We start from the raw sequence: 22,629 nt of genomic DNA, 5'->3' as shown, positions 1-22,629 counted from the left end.
AAAATATATGACGACATTGACCGGCTCCGCCTATCAACACTGCTAGTGTTTAAAGAAGTTCTGTGCCTTCCTACTGTCCCCGCGCGCCGTGTGAATTGCCGCCAAAACTACATCCGAGTTTAGCCAATGAGTAACATCGGTGAAATGGCAGCTATGACAGATTGAAGAAGGGGAGGGACTGGGGGATTTTAAGATCCTACATCCGGGTTTGTCAACGTTAGATCGCCGTTTTAAATCAACGTTAGATCGCCGTTTTAAATCGACGGGAATATTTCGAAAGTAATCCATGGGCTGAAATGTACCTGTTAAGAAATAGAGAAGAATTTGATAGTTTGTCTTTTTAACATTGATTCTGCCAAAATATATTTAATCGGAGTCACTAAAGTGTTTTATTCCTCATCAAGACTCCATCTGGGGACTATTCTGTGGGTATTGCAATTGCATTCATATAGCTTATACCGAAGTGCTGAAGTGCTTTTGTGTCAGGGTAACATGCTACTCTGAATGTGCCATGGATTGAACAGTGAATGTGTAATGTACCTTTCCTACGTGAGGAACCGAGTTGCTTAATTTCTTGTTTTGTTGCTGTGCCTATGCACGTTTGACCTGAAAGTGTCGTGGTTGGTAGGATGCTTTTGTTAAACATGCATTCAAATGCAATCTTTGTATATCCTTAACACTTCTAATCCAAATATTTCTTCTTGACCTATTTTCCAAATCCTCACGTTTGAGCTGATGCTTTTTGTTCTGTTGCATTCGTAGCAGTACCCCCTTTCTGGTGATGTTCTTCCAGTCTGCAGTCCCTCATACTTTCCAAGGGTCGACTTGTACCTCCAGCGCCGAAGTATTTCTCAATTTCTTTGAAGCAAGACTTTAATTGCTTTTGATAGTGCCAAACTCTGTTTTGAATTCTACAACAAATCTTTTGATAAACTCTTGTGTGATTTCAACCTTGCCATTGTCCAGCATATGTTGTAATGGGTGAAAGGATTGAAGTGTTGTAGTGTATTGTAAATTAAAGAACGCTGAAACACTTTTGGTTCCCGTTGTACACCTAGACCTGTGACGTAAGTGTTGGAAAGATGAGTTGAAGGCAGGCTTAGAATGTTGAGTTCTGACTTACACGTGTAAAATGACTCTGTGTATGGTGTGGGTATTGGTGAGTACCTGAGCTGACCGGACACTACTAGCGTGTTGTCTTTCTTTGACTGTTTTCTCAACAGAAGCTGTTTCTCTTACTAAATATATTTGCTTCTGATGGCCACAATTCCTGCTTTGTTCTAGTGCCTCTGATTAATTCTTGTCTCCAGATGAGTCAAGAAGTCAGTTAGGTTTTAGTGCTCATAGGTTGTTGTTGTCAGGTGAGGGGAATTTTCATGTTATACAAGTCACTTCCAAAAATCTAAGCTTACAGTCTTCTTTTGTGCAAGCCCTTACACCTCATCAAGAGTGGTGTGTTGTATCTAGTTTTCTAGTGCACTTTCTTACACCTGCTCCGGTATGCCAGAGGGAAGTTGGTCTCTAATCAGGGTGGTGAATAGTTGGTCTCTAATAAGTGCCAATCCTTCCTGTATTGGCATCTCTACTTTACCGAGGCCAGTTGATTAGCTCCTTGCCTAGGGGCTGGTAACCTCTCAAGCCCTCACCTCAAAGGCTATAGAAGGCATCTTGTCCCATCAGAGTCTTTGTATTTGGGCTCTCACCTCCAAAGCGGGTATACTGGCATGTTGATCTGCACCAGAGACTGGCACTTCTGCGTTCTTCTAGCTGCTGTGCATGCATGGAAATGAATACTCCTGCACCGACTGCTTCGTCTGGCACAAGGTGTTCATGTCACTATCTGAGGGAGTTTGCCAGTGTCCGGCATCATTCAGAGTTATTCTGGCGTATCTCTATGATTTGTAGATTCCGAGAGTGCTAGGAAAGTGCCGCTTTGCTGGAGATACTGAAACAATCTATGTAGGCCAAACGAGACAAAAGGCAAAATGAGGATCCTACAACACTGTAGCAAGATTAGATGTAAGACACCAGGGACTCCACTAGAAGAACACTTCCAACCCATAGGCCTGCAAGCCTTAAATGGTTGATATTGGAAAAGATAGCCCATAATCCCAGAGGAGGTGATATCCTATCACGGCTAAACATTGAATGCAGATGGATACACACACTTGACACAGTGGCACAGGTTTTAAAATAGTTTGAAGAGATCAACAGACAAATTGGCCTGCTTGGTCATACTTAAGCCTTTTTCATATTGTTTCCTGTATATACAAGTAACGAGACCAGAGTTTGTGTATCAATAACAGGTGCTTTTGTTTTTGTCCCTCATATCCAATATGCATTACTACAATCACAGTCTTATACCCACCATTGAACGAGGGAGCAAATTCCCCTAGAAGTTTCACTTTTATTTACATGTAGGAAAATAATTGGTAATACTGCATATTACCCGGGGCTGGTTTATAATTGAGTATTATATACTGATTGTTATGATGGTTGTGTACATATGCCAGTATGCAATAGACTAATATTTGAATTAGATGAATTGCCATGGAACTAAAAGGGTTGGCTGTGGACTAGTACCTTCACCATGTTTTTTTTGCGTATTAACACCTTCATGGGTAGACACCTTTCCATACAGGGTCACACATGTAATAATTGTGAATATAGTACCAGTGCCCTCTTTGGTTATTTATGTATCACATAATAATTGTTATGAGGACTTGCATATGCCAGTATTTAAATGACTTATTGAGTGGTCTTGAAATTATATTATGTGGTTCTCCTATTAAATGTTTTGAATTGGGGTTGTCCTCCCACAACACATCCGGCTGGGCGGATCGGATCATGTATGTCTCCATTCCAGCCCAGAGTGAAAACCAAGTCTCCGCTGTTTTTCACTTGAAGTACTGTTTACGGATTGCCGTTGAGCTACACTTTCATGGTTTACCAGGTCGAACACCAATTGATGTTGCTTTTCATGCTTTCTTAGGATTCCTCCCAAGACGTGCACGCATACACTACCGCCGTCTTCTTTAAGGGCTGTTTTGCTGACAGTGTGCGTTTCGACTGCCTGTCTTCGCATTCGTTGCCATACTTCAAAAGGGTAAGTCCGCTCCCATTGCACTCCCACATTGAAGGTTGTAGGTTGCTAGACTGTTGTACTGATTCTATTACAGGACCGGAGGCTTCAGATTATGCTTCTCAATCTTTACTGCAATAAACACAGCAGCCAATGAAAATGTATATTTTCATAAAAAACAGTAAAACAAACTACATTTCCCATGATACACATGAGTATAGGCACGCCCCCACAGTCCATAAGAACCCCTTGCGTGCTCCCATCATCCTCTTTCTTTGCTGCTCACAGCAAGAGTTAAGTGCACCTTCTGTTCCCCTCACTCTGCTTTTGCATGGGGTATATTTAATGATTTGAACTTATGCAGTACTATATATTGATGGATCGTTTATTAAATGTTGACTGCATTGTTGAATTATATCTGTAAATTGATGCTTTTAGGGTTGTTACCTGGCGTTACTGAGAATTACTGGTGCATTCAAGAGAATTGTTTCCCCGTCCGCAGGGACTTCATTTCGGGCCGTCGCAGCTTATCGCTGCATTTTGACTAATTACTGAAGCGCGCGACTTCTTGCGCATTGTGGTACGGTCTCTGACCGGCAGGGAGCCGGTCGCTTTCCGCTTCAGGGCCTTTCACCGGCAGCGCTGTAGTGCGCGTTGGGCTCCCCTTGTCCGCCCTCTTACGCTGAGACCGGGTGGCTCACGGCCGACGCGCGCTCCCAAACGCGACCATTTTGGGCTTGTTTTGGGCGTTTTTGGTCGCGTTTGGGCTGCGCGCCTCGGCATACTCGAACGCTTAGTGCGTTCTCCACACCGGCAGGCTCCCTGTGCGATCGCCTCAACGTAGGTTGTAAAATAAGAGGCCCCAGAGTGTGCACACGCTCCTTGTACTGTTGGGCCAGGTCTTTGACCATACAGAGTACAGCTTTGCTGAGGGGGTTTGGGTACCGTTTTCATAAGTCTGATTAGTGTGCTTTGGGCTGACCCCCCCCCCCGACCCATCCTGGTTATAGACAATAGGGAGCTTCCCTGTGGGACAATTGGTGTAACTCATTACCATTATGGAAGAATGGGCTCAGGACCCTGAGGAGTTCTATGGAGAGGAGGAGGAAGTTAGTGATGAACAGCAAGAGGCTGTTTTTGAAGACAAAATTGTTGATGCTTTGGATGCTTCTGTCCAAGCTTCTGTAAATAGAGCCATGGAGACGAAAGTCCCTCAAACAGTGCAACAGGCACTGGCTGTGGCCCTACGTCCTATTAGAAAGCAACTAGAGGGTTTTGCTAAGCGTCATGGTTATGACAAATCGAAGAAACAAAAGGAGGAAGCCTCTTCTGCTGCAAGCTCGAATACTCAGAAACAATGGCCGCATTCTCAGGCATTGGCGTCCTTGCCAGCGACAGGGTTGGCAGAGCACGCCTACTCCGGCGGGAAGGCAAAGGCCAAACGCCCGGCTCCAGTAGATACTGATACCATTACAATTGGGGGTGGGGTCGCACACTACTCACACACCAGCGGTATCGCCCCTAAGGACTGTGGTCAATGTAGTTACGTGTTCCGCGATGCATCTTCTTTCGATTATCTGCTATCTTCGCCATCCCTGGACACGTGTTTCGGGGTATCACCCCTCGTCAGCAAGGATAGGCCGTGTTCTGGGGTTGCCAGTGGCTGCCAAATATCTGCCAGGTTTAGTACAACTCAGGCGCGCAGGTGTGGGGTCCCAGGCTCGTCAGCCAACTGCTCGAGGGAGTTTTAACGTTACAATTGGGGGTGGGGTCGCACACTACTCACACACCAGCTGTATCGCCCCGAAGGCCTGTGGTCAATGTAGTTACGTGTTCCACGATGCATCTTCTTTCGATTATCTGCTATCTTCGCTGTTGGACCTGGCCCTTTTTGGCAGGTTCACCCCGAAACTTTTTTCTTTTTCCTAGCCTGTTTCTGGAACCTGGGGTTGGTGATTTTAGGCCTCTGCGCACTTTTTCACTGTGGTACAGTGTAAAGTGCGTGAGCTCTCTGTGTATGTGTGGTGAGTGACCTGCCCTCCCATAGGAATGAATGGGGAATATGTATACCCATGGTAGTTCCTGATGTGTGGGGAGTGCAGGGTCGAGTTTGATATGTGCGAACTCGTGAGATTGAATGCTGCGCAATGGTATATGCGGCATGATTGTGTCTAGTGTAGAAGTGCCACTTTTAGAAGTTGGCATATTTGTGTAATTTGTGTCTGGCGTGTGATTGGCTGAGGCTGGCTGGTGAGCCTGGCTCCAGGAGTCTGGGAGGGTCTGCCCCGGTGGTGAATGGGGTGTTTAGCATGCTGATGTAAGGGGAGGAGTGAGCCTGGGCCTGCTTGTGGATTGACTGTCTGGTCTGAGGGTCCTGAGTGAGGCTGGGTTTTCCCCACACAATTGTGGCTCTACCCCCTGGGGTGCGTCTGATGTCCCTAGCCTGGCCAGTGAAAGGAATTCCCTATAACCAGTTCTAGCTGGTTCTCACACTGCCTGCACCCTTTAGACAAATGATCTTGGGTATAAAAAGGGTGCTGTGACACTCTAAAAATGTTCTTGTTTCTGACTTGAATCTACCAGGGGCGGGCTCTGCCCAGCCCCTGGATGCCTGGAGGACTTCTGGGGGACCCTGCTGCCTTGCCTGGGCTGATGGGGGGACTTTGCTTTGCCCTGGGATCCTTTGGACCTCCTTCCTATCCCCCCAGGACTTTGCTGGAACTTTATTTGGCTTCTGGCGCTTGAGGAGCGCTTTGCTCTTGCCCCTAGCGCCTGGGAGCGCTTATTTTGCTTGTTGCGCTTGGGAGCGCTTTTTATTGCCCACCCGGCATTTGCTGAATTTGCTGTGTGATTTATTGGTTTGCGAGTGCCCACCTCGATTTAGGGGTACTTCACGAAGGCCGGTGCCCACCCGGCATTTGCTGCTTCTACCTTTTGATACCGCTGGCCCGGAGATCCTCGAAGGCGCTGCGCCCGCCTCCCCACCAAGGGCCGCGCTGCCATTGGCGGCCCTTGGTTCAGGAAGCCAGGCACCAGACGCCCGGACGTGGACGGAGCTCAGAGGCGACCCGGAAGCTGCGCGGTCGCCCAATCACTGTGCGGCCCCAGAGGGAGAGACCCGCCTCCTAGGACGTCCCGGTGAAGCGCAGGAGAGCCCCTGTCTGCCGGGGCCCCGGCAGCGAGAGAAGAGCGGCTGGGAGTGCAGGCGGGGCTCCGATGGAGAAGGAGAGACCCGCGCTGCTCAAGAAGAAGCTTCGGCCCAAGAAGCAGCAGCGGAGGAGGAGCCCCCGCCCCATGTCCCGGTGAGTGGAGGGCCTGTGGTGTGCTGGTAGGGAGAGAGGGGGCGCCGGGGCACATTGCCGGTGCCCCCCCCCCCCAGTTGGCAGCATAGTATGCAGAGCCTGCGAGGCTCCCCAGCACCCGGGGGCATTGTTGATTTGAGTCTGAGAAGGCTCCCGGGGGCGTTGGTGCTCGTGACTCCACAAGGGATTTCTCCTACCAGGGGGGCAGTTGTATTTACGAGCGGGTGAGAGGCCCGTGGGGGCATTTCTTTGTATAGAGCCCTGAGAAGCTCCATGGGGGCGCAGGTCGGTGCCTGTGTAGGCACAGCGTCTGGGGGCATGTTTGTTTAGAGAGCCCCACGGTGGCACAGTTGTTTCAAAGCCTGAGGGCTCCGTGGCCCATATTTGATATATGAGCCCAGCGAGGCTCGAGGGGCCATTGTTTTGCGATCCCTGAGAGGCTCTTGAGGGACACAGTCAGGTGATCGGAGCCTTGAGGCTCCCACGCTTTGTTTCTCCCCACCAGTTTAAGAGCCTGTGTGGCTCCAACATTCTGCGCAATGTGACACAAGTGTTTTCAGAGCCTGTGTGGCTCCAACAGTTGGCGCAGTTCTGTTCTAGGGTCAGTGAGGACCCTGTCGCAGTTTTGATTCCCAGCTGCCCAGCAATTAGTGGGCAGCTGCACCGTTTAGGCGCTTGGGATTGTCCTCAGGTGCCCAGCAAGTAGTGGGCACCTGCAACGTTTAGGTTTGCGCTGGTGGCGCACCCCTGACTGGCGCTGCATTGGCAGCGCGCCCTGACATTCTGGACACAAGGCTCTTTAGTCCCTTTATTAGATGGGGGCAGGTATGTGATTTTATTTAGGCGCAATGTGATTATCTATGCAATGGTATTTGCCTAATGTGAGTTTTGCGCAATGTGATGTGGTGCTAGGAAATGTAATGCATTTAATATGATTACGCACCTTGATCTTACACCTCTGAATGTTTTTATGCATCATGTGTCTTCCTTGATTTTACACCTCTGTATGTGTTGGTTTATGCATCATGTGTTTTTCCTTCCCTGCACCTCTGAATGTGTTTTGATGCATCATGTGCCTTGTTCTTACACCGCTGAATGTATGTTTTATGCATCGTGTTTTTCCTTCCCTGCACCTCTGAATGTTGTGATGCATCATGTGTAATGTGTTCTTGATGATACCCCTAAGTGTATTTTATTCTTAGGTGGTTGTTCTTTCCAGTACAGGTGGTCCTAGTGAGGTCCTGGTCCCCTGCGTGACATTCACCTAAGGTGGTTAGGGTTGCGTAGGTGGTACTTACCTGTTAACAGTAGTTACTGGTTGTGATTTATAACTGTTATTTTGTGCTATACTTATTCTAAGTTCTAGAAGTACTATTTCTACTAAGTGCTGATTCTGACAGTGGCCCATGTGTCCCTGTCCTGTAAATAATCCCTTGTGAATATTGCCCGTGCCAGTTGGCACAATGTACATGTGTGATTTCTATCTGGTGTGGTTTTGACAATGCATTAGTTATTTTATATAACCTTGTGTGGAGTTCCTTTTGTGGTGTGCCTAGGATGTTGTTGCTGTTGTGTGCTGGCGCAAATGCTTTACACATTGCCTCCGAGTTTAGCCTTCCTGCTCGTGCCAAGCTACCAAGGGGGTGAGCAGGGGTTATCTTGGCGTGTGACTCCCTTGCCCTGACTAGAATGGTGGTTTCTGCCTGGCTTTGGCGTCAGCCTTAGCCTACCAGAAATAGCCAGTTCTAACATTCGCCATCCCTGGACACGTGTTTCGGGGTATCACCCCTCGTCAGCAGGGATAGGCCGTGTTCTGGGTTTGCCGGTGGCTGCCAAATATCTGCCAGGTTTAGTACCACTCAGGCGCGCAGGTGCGGGGTCCCAGGCTCGTCAGCCAACTGCTCGAGGGAGCTTTAACATTACAATTGGGGGTGGGGTCGCACACTACTCACACACCAGCGGTATAGATACTGATACCACCAACACGGACACAGACACCTCGGAGGAGCCGCCTCCTCCCCCGAAGAAGGCCAAGGTTGACCCCAAGGCCTCGACGGAACAGGTCAGCACTCCATTTAAATTTGACCCTTCAGACATTATGCATCCCCGATCCTCAGACTGGATCCCGCCCCCGGCGGTGTCAGCCTATCTTCATGAAAACCTGCGGAAAAGCTTCCCTAGAGAAGTCCGCAACCGGTTAAAGTCCGAATGTCCACGCCCGGACCTGCCAGACAACGTGGCAGAAACACCGGAGATCGATGCCAGGATGCTGACCTTCCTGAAGAAATTCTCTAAGGACCCCAAACGTGGGTTAGACCGTGCTTGGCGCGGTTGTCAAGACAAGATGCTCAACGTTGTGGGCCCCCTAGCAAAAATTTTGGAGATGGCTCTAGCGGCCAAAGAAGGTGCCACTCCAGTCGACCGGACATTTTGGCAGGCTGGACCCAGCGTGCTATCTGCCTCATTGGGAACGCAAACTGTGCGATCTCCTCGGAGAGACGCAAGTCCTTGCTCTTAAGGATGGACAGTAACCTGGCGGAGTTGGCAGAAACAGAGCCGGGCCCGTTGGCTGGTGGTCACTTGTTCGGTGACCGGTTTGTCAAGGATGTTTCGAAATATGTGGGGACATTCACAGCACTGGACAAAGCCCAGTCCGGTATCAAAAGAGCCCTTTCCCAGGGTGTTTTCAACAGGGCCTGGCGAGGCGGGGCCGCTTGTCAGGCCGGGGCTTTCAGCACGGCTCCCAACGCGGCGACTATGGTCGCAGAAGAGGAGAGTGGGACTCCACCCGTGGGGGTACCTTTTATCCGTCCCGCAAACGCTTCAACAGAGGCCGTTTCCAATCTGGAAACAACAGGGCGAATTTCTAGTCCCAGCAAAATGCAGGTGAGTGTAACAGATATCTCTCTCCTTCCATTGGGGGGTCGTACACAACATTGTCTTCCACAGTGGCGAGACCTGACTCAGGATGCTTGGGTATTGCAGAACGTCCAAGGATTTCAGTTGTAATTTTATTCCCATCCGACACAAGCGTTTCCTCCCCCAAATCTCAATTTTTCCCAACAAGATCGCAGTTTCATAGAGGAAGAAATTGCAGACTTGCTGCAGAAACGAGCTATTGTTCAATGCCTAGGCGGATATCACGGTTTCTGCAGCAACGTCTTTATTGTACAGAAGAAGGGGGGTGGCAACAGGTTAGTGCTCAACCTCAAGGATTTCAACCAATACCTCACTTACAACCATTTCAAGATGGAAGGTATTCATCTGTTAGCGGATTTGTTACAGGAGGGGGATTGGTTGGTCCGATTGTACCTCAAAGACGCGTATCTGTCCATACCGATTTTTCCTCCACACCGCAGGTTCCTACAGTTTCTCTGGAACGGCCAGTGTTACGAATACTTGGCTCTTCCTTTCGGGCTCTCCTCGGCTCCCTGGTGCTTCACCAAGGTGATGAAGCCAGTGGTAGCTCACCTCAGAGAGAGGGGGGTCAGGCTTATAATTTACCTAGACGGCATCTTGATCCTGGCACAGAGCCAGTCCACGCTCGAGCAGCATTTGGTCATGACGACATCGCTGCTTCAGAGCTTAGGTTTTGTTATCAATCAGAAGAAGTCGGTGATGGTGCCGACACAGGTGATAGACTTCCTGGGGTTCACAATAGACTCCCAGGCGGCACAACTGTGTCTCCCTCAAGCGAAACTAAGGGACTTGAAAAAGGAAATCATGAAGGTATTGGACAGTCAGATGGTTACACTCAGGGCGATTGCCAGAGTAGTGGGAATATTGGCCTCATCAATTCAGGCAATATTCCCAGGTCCACTTCATTACAGGGCACTTCAGTGCCTGAAGATCAAGCATCTTCAGAGAGGACTAGCGTACACGGACTCCATTCCACTGTCGGAGGAAGTCAGAACAGAGTTACAGTGGTGGCTCGGCCACGTAGAGGCCTGGAACGGCAGAGCGACCTTTGGATCACAGCCAGAAGTGGTAATCGAGTCGGACGCCAGCAGATGGGGCTGGGGCGCGCGCTGCGGAGATATCTCCACAGGAGGCAGCTGGTCAACGCAAGAACTCTCACTACACATAAATTGCTTAGAACTGCTTGCGGGATCGTTTGCGATTCGCACACTATCCCCGAGGCAGACCTCTTGCTGCATCCTCCTGCGATTGGACAATGTCTCAGCAGTGAGGTACATCAACAAGTTGGGCGGCACAAGGCCGTCACTTCTTGTCCAGATGGCCAAGGATTTTTGGCACTATTGCCTCGAGAAACAGATCTCGGTGGTAGCGGAGTATATCACGGGGCAGTCCAACCAGGTAGCGGACTGGAATTCCAGGCATCTCAGGGATTACAGTGACTGGAAGCTGCTTCCCCAGGTGTTTCAGTGGTTACAGACAATTCGGGGTCCGTTTCAGACTGACCTATTCGCCTCCAGGCTGACCTATCAGATTCCCAGGTTCTTCAGCTGGAGGCCAGATCCGATGGCGACTGCACCCGATGCCTTTCTCCAGGATTGGTCGCAGGGCATTCAGTATGCTTTTCCCCCGTTCTTGTTAATCCCCAGGGTAATGACACAGGTGATCAGACAACGGGCGGAAGTGGTCATGGTGACACCGTGGTGGACGTCCCAAGCTTGGTTCCCCAAGTTGTTGCAGTGGAGCTGCGATCGCCCACGGTTGCAGCCGGACTCGGAATGGCTATTGCAGGGCCCTCTTCTGGAGCAGCATCCTTTGCTGTTGGAGGGCAGGCTAACCCTGATGGCATGGAGGCTTTCAGGGAGCAGTGGCAACTGCCAGGAGTTTCGAGAGAAACTTCAGAATTTATCAAGCAGGCATGGGCACCATCTACCAGGAAGCGTTACTCTGCGCCCTGTAAGAACTGGGTGGATTGGTGCATGGGAAGACAGGTAAATCCCGTGGGGGCAGAGCTAACCCACGTGTTGAACTTCCAGTCGGCTGCTGACGGTCTGGCTTACCGATCAGTAAATAATTTCCGTTCAGCCATTTCTGCGGGGCATGTCCAGATAGACGGGAAACCGGTAGGCATGCACCCGGTGGTTTGCAAGTTACTGAAAGGGATTAGGGTTGCTAATACCCCTAAACCCAAATATACGGGTTTATGGGATGTTTCTCTAGTCATCTCTTTGTTCAACAGATGGCCGGATAATGCACTCTTGTCTAGGAAACAGTTGTCGGCCAAGTTAGCCATGTTACTTTGCCTATCATCATGCAGACGGTCTTCGGATGTGAGAGCACTCGACGTTACAGGTAGAGTGTTTACCCCGGAAGGGGTTTCTTTTACTATTACGGGTCGTACAAATACAATGTCACGGCATATTGATTATAATGCATTTCCTGAAAATGAAAAGGTGTGTGTGGTCAAATGTTTAAAAGCATATCAGGAATGTGCAAAGGCCTTGAGGCCTCAAGGTTCTTCACAATTATTGATTGCTTTGCATAAGCCGTTTAAACCAGTGGTGGCTGCCACAATTGCCAGATGGCTTCGCTTCATAATGAAGGAAGCAGGTATTGATACGCAGATCTTTGGTGCTCATTCAGTGAGAGGCGCTATGGCGTCAAAGTCTTATAGTTTGGGATCTAGTATCCAAGACATTATGCGTTGTGCAGATTGGTCTTCTGAATCCACATTTAAGACGTTTTACTATAAGCCGGTGGGAGATATTACTTCTGTGGTTTTTAATGAGCGTTAAACTAGCATAATCTGAAGCCTCCGGTCCTGTAATAGAATCAAAAATTTGCTAGCATTTGCGCCAAGAATTTTAAATTCTATTAAGGACACGGAGGCGAGGATTATCCCACCCGGCTTAGTTTACAGTAATAAGCTTGCCCACCCAATTATGCAGTGATTACAGTGGTGTTATTTCCTTTCTTTCAGGGTCAGATAAGAAGTCTGACTGATCGACGACGGACGACAGGATGTTTGACCTGAAACCTTGTTTCTTCCATGTTGGAGGAGTTATGATCTTATTCAAGTTATTAGACTTGGTTCGCCTCAAAGAAAGAGGATGATGGGAGCACGCAATGGGTTCTTATGGACTGTGGGGGCGTGCCTATACTCATGTGTATCATGGGAAATGTAGTTTGTTTTACTGTTTTTTATGAAAATATACATTTTCATTGGCTTCTGTGTTCATTGCAGTAAAGATTGAGAAGCATAATCCTCGCCTCCGTGTCCTTAATAGAATTGAAAATTATTGGCGCGAATGCTAGCAAATTTTAGATTTTTCCCTACTATTTTTCCAGGTCACCTCGAGGCTGATTAGTTGAGTCCTGACCTTCTTCTTTTCATATTGAGTCTGCAGCATGTGTGATTTTTGGCCCCTAACAGGGTGGTGTCAAGCTGTGTTAATTAAATTATTATTTAAACTAAAGTCAGAGTCACATGTATCCCTTTAGATTTGGACACGGAGGAGGCATAATTATTTATGTCCCCTCAGAATCTAAGACTCAAAAAAGCTCTACCCCAACTTTGAATTAAGGACATAACTGGCTGTGATTAAAACTTGCTTGTGTACTCTATCCGGACGAGGAGGAGTACTGGGTTTGCAATTTTTATTTTTTATTTGTTTTGCTTATGTGAGTCGCCTAAAGGCCCCCATTCTTGTTATTAGTATTTTTTGTTTAGACACGCCATACTCATTCTAGATTATCTCCCCTCTTTTACATAGGCTGTCTACAGGGTTGATACCTGTCCTGAAGAAGACCCCTCCTCATGTTCCTACATTAACACACACATCCTGGGTTGAAACATCAATGCTTAACCAGTCCAAGTCCTGAGTCACTTCACCTTCTAAGTCATTGTCAAGGTTTAAAAAGGGTTAAAGTTGAACTACAGATGTTGAAATAGGATGGATCTCAATTTATGTCTTGATGTTATTATTTGTAATTTCTTGTAAATATGTTTTGAATACTGTCACACTTTGTCATATCAGTCCTTTGAATCATGTTGTTTGTCCTGTGATTTAATTGTGTAACAGCCACATATAACATGATACATTCAAAAGATATCTAAAGATAATACATGTTAAGTATGTCTTGTGTGCTTTGACTTGTACTTCAAAATAGAGTAATTTTATTTTTCTAATTGATTCTGATTTATTGTCAGTTAGACTAAGCAATTGAGTGACCCAACACAACGCATTGTAGTACTCATCAGCTTTGCCGGATTTTGTCAGAGGTCCAGTCAACATAGCTTCTCCATCAGTAGCCCAGTGGTGCACGTTTCTGTGACAAAATCACATTGAGGTGCAAAATTGTCCCAATACTTTCATGACTTTTATATGTATTGAGGAGGCTCCTTCTCCTCAGACACCACATGGTTCCGTATTGCCCAAAGCATTTTACCCTCTTTTTTTCTGCCCGCCCCTCTCAGCAGTGGAGCAAAACAAGGGAATGGGGAGGAAGAGTAATGAAGATTACCAGCAACAAATGAGGCGGTTATCTCGTCAAGCCCTTGCCTATGCTAAATCATACAATCATTTGCATGAATTGAAGCACTAAGCCCTGCCCCGTGTCCCAAAGAATGGACTTCTACTACTATTCAGAAAATAGAGCATCCGAGAGTAATGGTCATTCAGGGAACACTGGCGACAGCATACTGTTGAAAGTTATTCAAAATGCTTGTCTCAGCCTTCACCCGGTGGTAAGAGGTGAGGCATTGATGGAATAGTTATAGCAACAACGGTGGATTTGGGGTCCTAGGGAAATAAAGTTTACAGACCTACGAGATGAAATTTCCCCTTTATAGTAAATAAACAACACAATATCACCTTGGGTCTGTTCAATGCACCTTGAGCCTATGTGCTATGTATCCAGACAATTTTCTGCCATCTCAACCAAGATCAAAAACAGATACTAGTGAAAATTGTGAACTAAACAATAAGGGGAATTTATCCCTTAAGGATTAGAACCCTCACTCACCCGAGGGTGACATGCTTCATCATATCAATCAATCAATCAATCAAAGCATTTATATAGCGCGCTACTCACCCGGAGGGTCTCAAGGCGCTGGGGGGGGGGGAGGGGTCCGCTACTGCTCGAACAGCCAGGTCTTGAGCTGCTTCCTGAAGGCGAGGTGGTCTTGGGTCAGGCGGAGGCGGGTCGGAAGGGAGTTCCAAGTCTTGGCGGCCAGGTAGGAGAAGGACCTTCCTCCTGTGGTGGCTCTTCGGATGCGGGGGACGGCGGCGAGGGCGTGGCTGGTCGATCGAAGCTGGCGTTTGGGAGCGTAGAAGTTGAGGTGGCTGTTGAGGTATCCTGGGCCTTGGTTGTGTAGGGCTTTGTGTGCGTGGGTGAGGAGCCGGAAGGTGATTCTCTTGTTGACCGGGAGCCAGTGCAGGTCTCTCAGGTGTCCGGAGATGTGGCTGCGGCGGGGGATGTCCAGGATGAATCGTGCTGAGGTGTTCTGGATCCGCTGGAGTCTCTTCTGGAGTTTGGCTGTGGTTCCGGCGTAGAGGGAGTTGCCGTAGTCCAGACGGCTGGTGACGAGGGCCTGGGTGACTGTCTTCCTGGTCTCGGAAGGGATCCAACGGAAGATCTTGCGTAGCATGCGCAGGATGTTGAAGCACGACGAGGAGACGGTGTTGACTTGTCTGGTCATGGAGAGGGAGGAGTCCAGGATGAAGCCCAGGTTGCGTGCGTGGTCTGTTGGTTTGGGTGCGCTGCCCAGGGCGGGGGGCCACCAGGAGTCGTCCCAGGCGGAGGGTGAGGATCCTAGGATGAAGACTTCCGTCTTGTCCGAGTTCAGTTTCAGGCGGCTGTTCGACATCCATTTGGCTACGTCTGTCATCCCTTCGTGTAGGTTGGTTCTGGCGGTGGCGGGGTCGTTGGTGAGGGAGAGGATCAGCTGGGTGTCGTCGGCGTAGGAGATGATGTTCAGGTTGTGCTGGCGTGCGATGGCTGCGAGGGGGCTCATGTAGACGTTGAAGAGTGTTGGGCTGAGCGAGGAGCCTTGAGGAACGCCGCAGATGACTTCGGTGGCCTCCGATCTGAACGGGGGGAGGCGGACTCTCTGTGTCCTTCCGGCGAGGAAGGAGATGATCCACTCCAGTGCCTTCTCCTGGATTCCGACGTTGCTGAGGCGCTGTACTAGGGTACGGTGGCAGACTGTGTCGAAGGCCGCGGAGAGGTCCAGGAGGATGAGGGCTGCCGTTTCTCCGTTGTCGAGCAGGGCTCGGATGTCATCGGTGGGTTCCTCCTTACCAGTAGGGAAAACCTAGTCACTACTGGGAGCTGCGACTTCTTTGTTTTAATGAAGGAGCTCAAAGATGTGTTTTATCTAGAAGGATGATACTAAATCCCATACGTGAATCTTAAGGGGTAGTAAGGGTGCAGTGCAAAAAGGAATAAGGAATATGTAAACAAAGAATGTGTGATAAGAGTTAAAACTGTCTAGGAAAGATGCACAACCTTGAATTTATTCATGTGCTCTATCTGACAGGATTAAAAAGCAATGTAAACCGGTAGTATAGATTTAAAACTACTGTTAGGCCAGGGTCGACATGTTTCAGCCAAATGATCAGTTTCCTGTATCGGTGGCTTTCTTCAGGACCAACTGTAGTGACTCGATAATATTTACTGCTGCTAATCTAATGTGATGAATAATAAAGTAAAATACAAAACCAGTATTTCATTGTATCAGGTAATACGTGAAGGATCTGAAAAAAAATCAAAGAGAGAGACAAACAGAACAAATTGGCCAATCATTTTTGGTGCTTGCTATTGAGTTTGTCATTTTCAAAGATCAATAGCCTTACTTTTCATTAGTCAGTAATAGTACACTTACCCTCTATAGTAGGATAATAAAGCCTCACCTCAACCTGGCGGACTGCTCAGGAAAGGAGGCACCGCACTGTAGGAAATAGATTATGTGAAAGAAATAGTCACCACTATATTTCAAGGATTTTGAGCAGTTCAATATGCGTGACTTATTTGCTCCTGCGCACTTAAAAAGTGCCGAATTCACACATCATAGAGTACATTGAGCATTATATCAAAAACATCTCACTTATAAGATGTTCCAGCAGAACAGAATATTTATTATCTGCAATTTCTATTACATCCTCCTAAATTTTGTTGCCCAACTATTACAAGGGCTACAGTAATGAAAGAAGGGGAACGGTATATGTTTGTGCTTAGTTTATAGTTGTTGGTATTATATCTGATAAGTGAACCTCTACAAGAAGAACTACATCTCTGGGCAACCAGTACTTATCCCATTACTCATAGTATATCTTAAGATACCCATTAGTATAAGTCATTGTTACAGAAGACTACATACTTCATAACAGGAACAGCAAGAGTAACTTTAACTTGGCCCAATCAATGGTGTCAAAAGGGAAGATAAACTATCTACCTTCATAGCCAAAGTAATGCTACAAATTAATCCAAATAATGAAATGGACCCCTCGCTTACCTGTCCGTCGGTACCTCTGTGCAGCGAGAGCTTGCCCCGGGAGGTACTGGCAGTACAGATAACTTCTTTTTTTTTTTATATGGTTCCTGATCGCGTTCGTGCGAAAAAGCGGACCTACTTGAATTGAGGTGGCCTGGAGGAACGCCTGTAACATTTGTTGAGCTACTGCGCATGTGTAGTAGTGCGGACGCACGGTCTGGGCCACCTGCGCTATGGAGAGACACTACTATTGTCTTTTAGCGCATGCGCACATACGAAACTCTATACAATGTCCGGATGATTATATATCAAGAACACGGACTAATGTAGGTATAGGTTTTGAATCCTCGATGTTTAAGGGACATAATATGTCCCATTAAAACCAATCATGATCGCGCTGAAACTGCCCAACATTTGCCGCTGCGCCAGTGTCAATGGGCATGCGCAGGGGAACAGCCCTTCCAAAAGTAGACGCGCATGCTCAATGTACAACATGGCACTTAGAAAAAGTGGGTACATTCGGTCATCATATGTTGAGTTATTTCGGTTGTGATATTAAACGAAATAAGTAGACTCGTTAGTACTGTATCAAATTCTCAGCCTGAGATCGACACATGGGATAGATCATGGTGTACCCCCATCTCAAAAGGGGTCAGACGTTGGTAATTGCTCCTTTTAGAGGTGGAAGAAAAGGCACATTTTGCAACATTATCCAGCATCAACTGGGTAACAGCAGTAACAATTAGCCAGTAGTATCCGAGCAACAGAAGAAGCTGTTAAAGACTGGCAATTACCTGTCTTGGTGTGGAACACATGTATGACATAGAGTACAGGCTCATGATCTAAATAGTGTAATGTTCAAGATGGTAAATATAGATATATGTATCTGTATAATGGTTGGTACTCATCAAGAAAACGAGAGAGAGAGAGAGGAGTCCTACAATGCTAACCATGGTATTTCGTCATTTAGACCCCCCACATCCGTCTTTAACCTGAACACCCAACGTTGTTCTCTTCTTAGTAAGAATTTTGTCACATCTGTAATGTGAGATGCAATCCACGGTTGTTCTAAAAAAAATCCAGTGCAGATCTGTTTCTGAGTGACGTTTGTCTAAAAAATGGTTTGTCAATTTGGTCGATCTTTTGTTGTACCGGATCGTGCTCTTGTGTTCTTGAATCCTGGTTTTAATTTTTCTCGCGGTCATGCCGACATACCGGAGATTACACGAACACCAGATGAGGTAGATTAGTCTCTCGTTGTTACAGTTGGTATGTTTCATGATTTTCCAGGGTCTCTCACTAACTATATCTATTTCAGTAGTTGTCATAGTTTGTGGACACACCGTGCACGTCCCACAAGGAAAATGTCCTGTTATAGGTGGAAGGTTCCATAAGGAAGGTTGTAACTTCTTAGATTTGTTCTCCCTTGGACGTGTGTGGACCAGCTTATCCTTGATGTTGGCACTTCTCTTGTATGCAAACAAGGGTACTTGGAGCCGATTGTTTCCTGTATTAAGTATCTTCCAGTGTTGCATGATACTCTTCTTTACTGAGTTTGAGTAGCTCGAGAAGGTGTTGACAAAAGTTAGTCTGGGATCTGTATCCTTTTCTTTCTCCGCGGGAATCTCAAGTAGCGCTTCTCTGTTATTGTTGGCTGCTCTTTTTCTTGACCTGCAAATTATTGGTGCCGGATACTTTTTCACCATCAGATCTTTTGTAAGTGCATCAGCATGTTCATTATACTTTTCTAACGAGGAGCAATTTCGCCTTAACCTCAAGAATTGCCCAAATGGGAGATTTTCCCGAAGGACTCTAGGATGATAACTATGAAAGGGAAGCAAGGAATTGCAGGCTAATGGTTTTTTATATAGCTCAGTTGCTAGCCAATCGTCTTTTGGCGAGATCTTGACGTCCAAAAAGGACAGGCTTTTCTTTGAGTACTCCAAAGTAAATCTTCGAAAAGGATTTTGGTTGTTGAGCCAAGCGTGAAAAGTTTTGAAAGATTCTACATCTCCTCTCCTTATGACAAAAATGTCGTCAATGTACCTTTTCCAGGCCCAGATGGCCCTCAAAAAAGGGTTGATCTCTTGTAGTACCATTGACTGTTCGAACTCATGAACGTAGTGATTTGCCAGGCTGGGGGCGCACACGCTTCCCATTGATGTAACCGATATCTGTAGGTACAATTTCTCTTCAAATTTGAAAAAGTTTTCCTTGAGGACCATGCGTGCACAGAAGATGATAAAGGATATAGGCGTAATACTCTCCCAGGAGCGTGATTCCAACATTTGTTCTATGGTCTGTAGAGTCTCTTCTTGTGGAATGCACGTATATAAGGTGCAGCGCAAAAAGGAATAAGGAATAAGAAATATGTAAACAAAGATTGTATAGAGCTTTGCTCTAACATTTCCGTATGTGCGCATGCGCTAAAAGACAATAGTAGTGTCTCTCCATAGCGCAGGTGGCCCAGACCATGCGTCTGCACTACTACACATGCGCAGTAGCTCAACAAATGTTACAGGCGTTCCTCCAGGCCACCTCAATTCCAGTAGGTCCGCTTTTTTGCGCGAACGCGATCAGGAACCATATAAAAAAGCAGTTATCTGTCCTGTCGGTACCTCCCGGGGAAAGCTCTCGCTGCACAGAGGTACCGACGGACAGGTAAGCGAGGGGTCCATTTCATTAGTTGAATTAATTTGCAGCATTACTTTGGCTATGAAGGTAGATAATTTTATCTTCCCTTTTGACACCATTGATTGGGCTAAGTTAAAGTTACTCTTGCTGTTCCTGTTATCAAGTATGTAGTCTTCTGTAACAATGACTTATACTAATGGGTATCTTAGGATATACTATGAGTAATTGGATAAGTACTGGTTGCCCAGAGATGTAGTTCTTGTTGTAGAGGTTCACGTATCAGATATAATACCAACAACTATAAACTAAGCACAAACATATACCGTTCCCCTTCTTTCATTCCTGTAGCCCTTACAAGAGTTGGGGAAACAAAATGTAGGAGGATGTAATAGAAATTGAAGATAATAAATATTCTGTTCTGCTGAAACATCTTATATGTGAGATGTTTTTGATAAATGTAAAAAATTATTACGTGCGTAGGAAGGGACGTTATGAGGCTTCCTCACTGTTTAAGACTGCGGGTCGAGAAGGGTAGAGCAAGCACAAGTGGTGCACAACTGCCAACGAGCAGGTCCCTCCCCTCTGGCGACCCGACAAAGTTTGAGACAAACTCCGACGAGGTACTGATAGACCTTAATACAGGTCGGGAAAATAGACCCAGATCAACCCTGACAACAAACAGGGTTTTTATCACATTTACTTAATCTTCACTAACTTCTAGGTCCTGAAGAAAGCCTACTTGACCCTTTGGGCAGACCAAGGCTGAAACATGTCGACCTTTTTATGGACTTTAAACAGTGCGGAAGCCTCATAACGTCCCTTCCTACGCACGTAATTTTTTTTTAATAAGCCTGACACCAAGATATAATATAATTGCACTTTCCTTGGTTACCCAGGCCTTTTTAGCAAGAACATTTTTTTTGTATTTTTTCCTTTTTTCATCACTATATCACTACTGCACTAACCAGTGGTTCACCTCCGGGTGGAGGAAGCAGACCAATTAACCCAATGATGAATCTGTCGCGTAGCTAGAATCCAAGAAAGGCGGAGAACCAAGATATACCGCCATTCGAGCCGAAGTACGTGAATGAGAGTTTTTTATCGGTACAGGAACGAAAATTTAGGAAACCCTGGTTGCTCAGGACAAGTGATCCTTTCCAATTTTGATTTTATTGAAAAGAACCAAAGTATCAGACTATTGTAAAGATTTAAACAGGAACATAGTTCTACTCCAAGAAACTAACATTGGTTATAAAGAAAGACTTCTAATGAGGAAAGACTGGGTTTCGGATATCACTTGTTCTGAAGAACGCTGTAAGACAAACAGGGTTCTTAATATAATATCGAAGAAATCAAAACTGACTGTAGTCACCTCCGAGCACGACACCAATGGTAGATGGTTACTTACTATTCTAAATAATGAGTCTCATGATATCTACATTGTGAACATATACGCCCCCAATGTAGGCGATCCACTATTGTGGCAAGGCCTCAACAAAAAATTAGCAGATGTCCCACAAGGCTCAAACTCTATGGTGGGTGGGACTTTTACGCTCCCTATGGATCCCATTCTAGATCGCTACTCTGCTTTTAAGTTTAGAATACCTAGGGCGCACAAACAACTGCTTAGTCTTTGCGCCTTACACCATCTCTTGGATGTGTGGAGACTACAATATCCTATGGGTAACAATTTCACTTTCTTCTTTCCTTCCCCCCACCCCCTGCATTCAAGTTTCTCATGCTGAGATTGTCTACTTGTAGACAACTCATTCCTCAAAGAAACCACTAATGTTAAGATCCAACCTATTCTCATCTTGGAACATGCTTCAGAATCCATGGGCCAGATAAACGACCTGCAAAATAGCGCCTCGCCAATTGCGACTCGCAACTTGTGAGGCGCTATTTGGCATGTACAACAGTGTGTTTAAAACACTGTTTGCAATTCCCAATGGGGTTGCAAATTGTGAGGCTCATGAATATTAATTAACCTCTCGCATTTTGCGAGCCCATTGGGAATGACAGGCCCTCCCAGGCATGGTGGCCTGCTGACCACCATGTCTGGGATTGCTTTTAATTCAGTTTTTTTTAAATGCAGCCCGTTTTCCTTAAAGGAAAACGGGATGCATTTAAAAAAAATTCAAAAATGAAACGTTTTAGTTTTCTTTTTTTAAGGGCAGGTAGTGGTCCCCGGGACCATTGCCTGCCCTTAAAAAATATTTTTAGAGATAGTCATAAAGTGGAAAGGGTCCCATAGAGATCCGTTCCAAATTGCGACTGCATTACCCCAATTGCGGTCACAAAACATTCATACATTCCCCAACAAACGACTCACCTTCTACACTCCCAACCGCCAGCTGCGCTCCGCTGACCTCACCCTCGCCACCATTCCACGCATCCACCGAACGACCACCGGCGGCAGATTCTTCTCCCACCTCGCCGCCAAGACATGGAACACCATTCCCATTCACCTGCGACAGACCCAGGACCTGATGACCTTCAGGAGACTCCTCAAGACCTGGTTGTTTGAGCAGTAGCAGCTCCTTCCCCCCCTCATCGCCTTGAAACTCTCAAGGGTGGGTTGTGCACTCTACAAATGTTTGATTGATTGATTGATTGATACATTGCTTTGCAGATGCTATTAGGAAGGGAATGCCCCTTCCTAATAGAGACTCTCAATTCCTAAATAGCGACTCGCAAATAAATTGAGACTCACTGTTTAGGAATTGTACATGGCCCCGGTCCATTTTGCATACGCAAACTGGTCGCAAACCTGTTTGCGCATGCAATTTAGGGTCGTACATCTGGACTTCTGTCTATTAGATTTGTGTCTGACACAAACACTGGGAAAACTTGGCATCTGAATACGGAAGTCTTGGAAAATCAACAGGGTATTGATCTTCAGCATGAAATAGGTAACTTCTTTAAAGAAAATAAGCACTCTGTTGATTCCCCAGTAATTCTGTGGGACTCATTTAAATGTAATTAAGAGAACATTACATAGTTAAAGGCCGAAATTAAAAACAAAGAAGAGGCATTTAGACAATTATGACAAGTCCTTATTAGATAAGATAAAAATAATTGAAATATATCTACAACACCATTGTGACTAAAAGAGCATATTCCAGTGTTCAAGCACAAAAATTAAGACAACTCCTACTTCGTAACAGAGCTGGGGAAATGCTTGCCGCCACTCTTAAATG

General features: G+C 46.5%; 1 long non-coding RNA gene across 2 annotated transcripts in view; it reads left to right on the top strand.

The window, feature by feature from the left end:
* The first annotated feature begins 216 nt into the window (after positions 1–216).
* The window catches only part of LOC144821779 (uncharacterized), a 74,114-nt gene continuing 51,701 nt past the window's right edge, over positions 217–22,629 (top strand). The window contains exons 1-3 of one of the 2 annotated variants that reach the window (XR_013608427.1): positions 217–425; positions 2,993–3,106; positions 12,281–12,441. This is a non-coding gene — a long non-coding RNA (uncharacterized LOC144821779). Of the gene's footprint in view, positions 426–2,992; positions 3,107–12,280; positions 12,442–22,629 lie in introns of those variants that run through there. The other variant, XR_013608428.1, reaches the window with a different exon arrangement.

The sequence above is a fragment of the Lissotriton helveticus genome, chromosome 2_2, assembly GCF_964261635.1.
Source record: "Lissotriton helveticus chromosome 2_2, aLisHel1.1, whole genome shotgun sequence".
Classification (NCBI taxonomy): Eukaryota; Metazoa; Chordata; class Amphibia; order Caudata; family Salamandridae; genus Lissotriton; species Lissotriton helveticus.
This window is presented reverse-complemented; position numbering and strand designations above follow the sequence as displayed.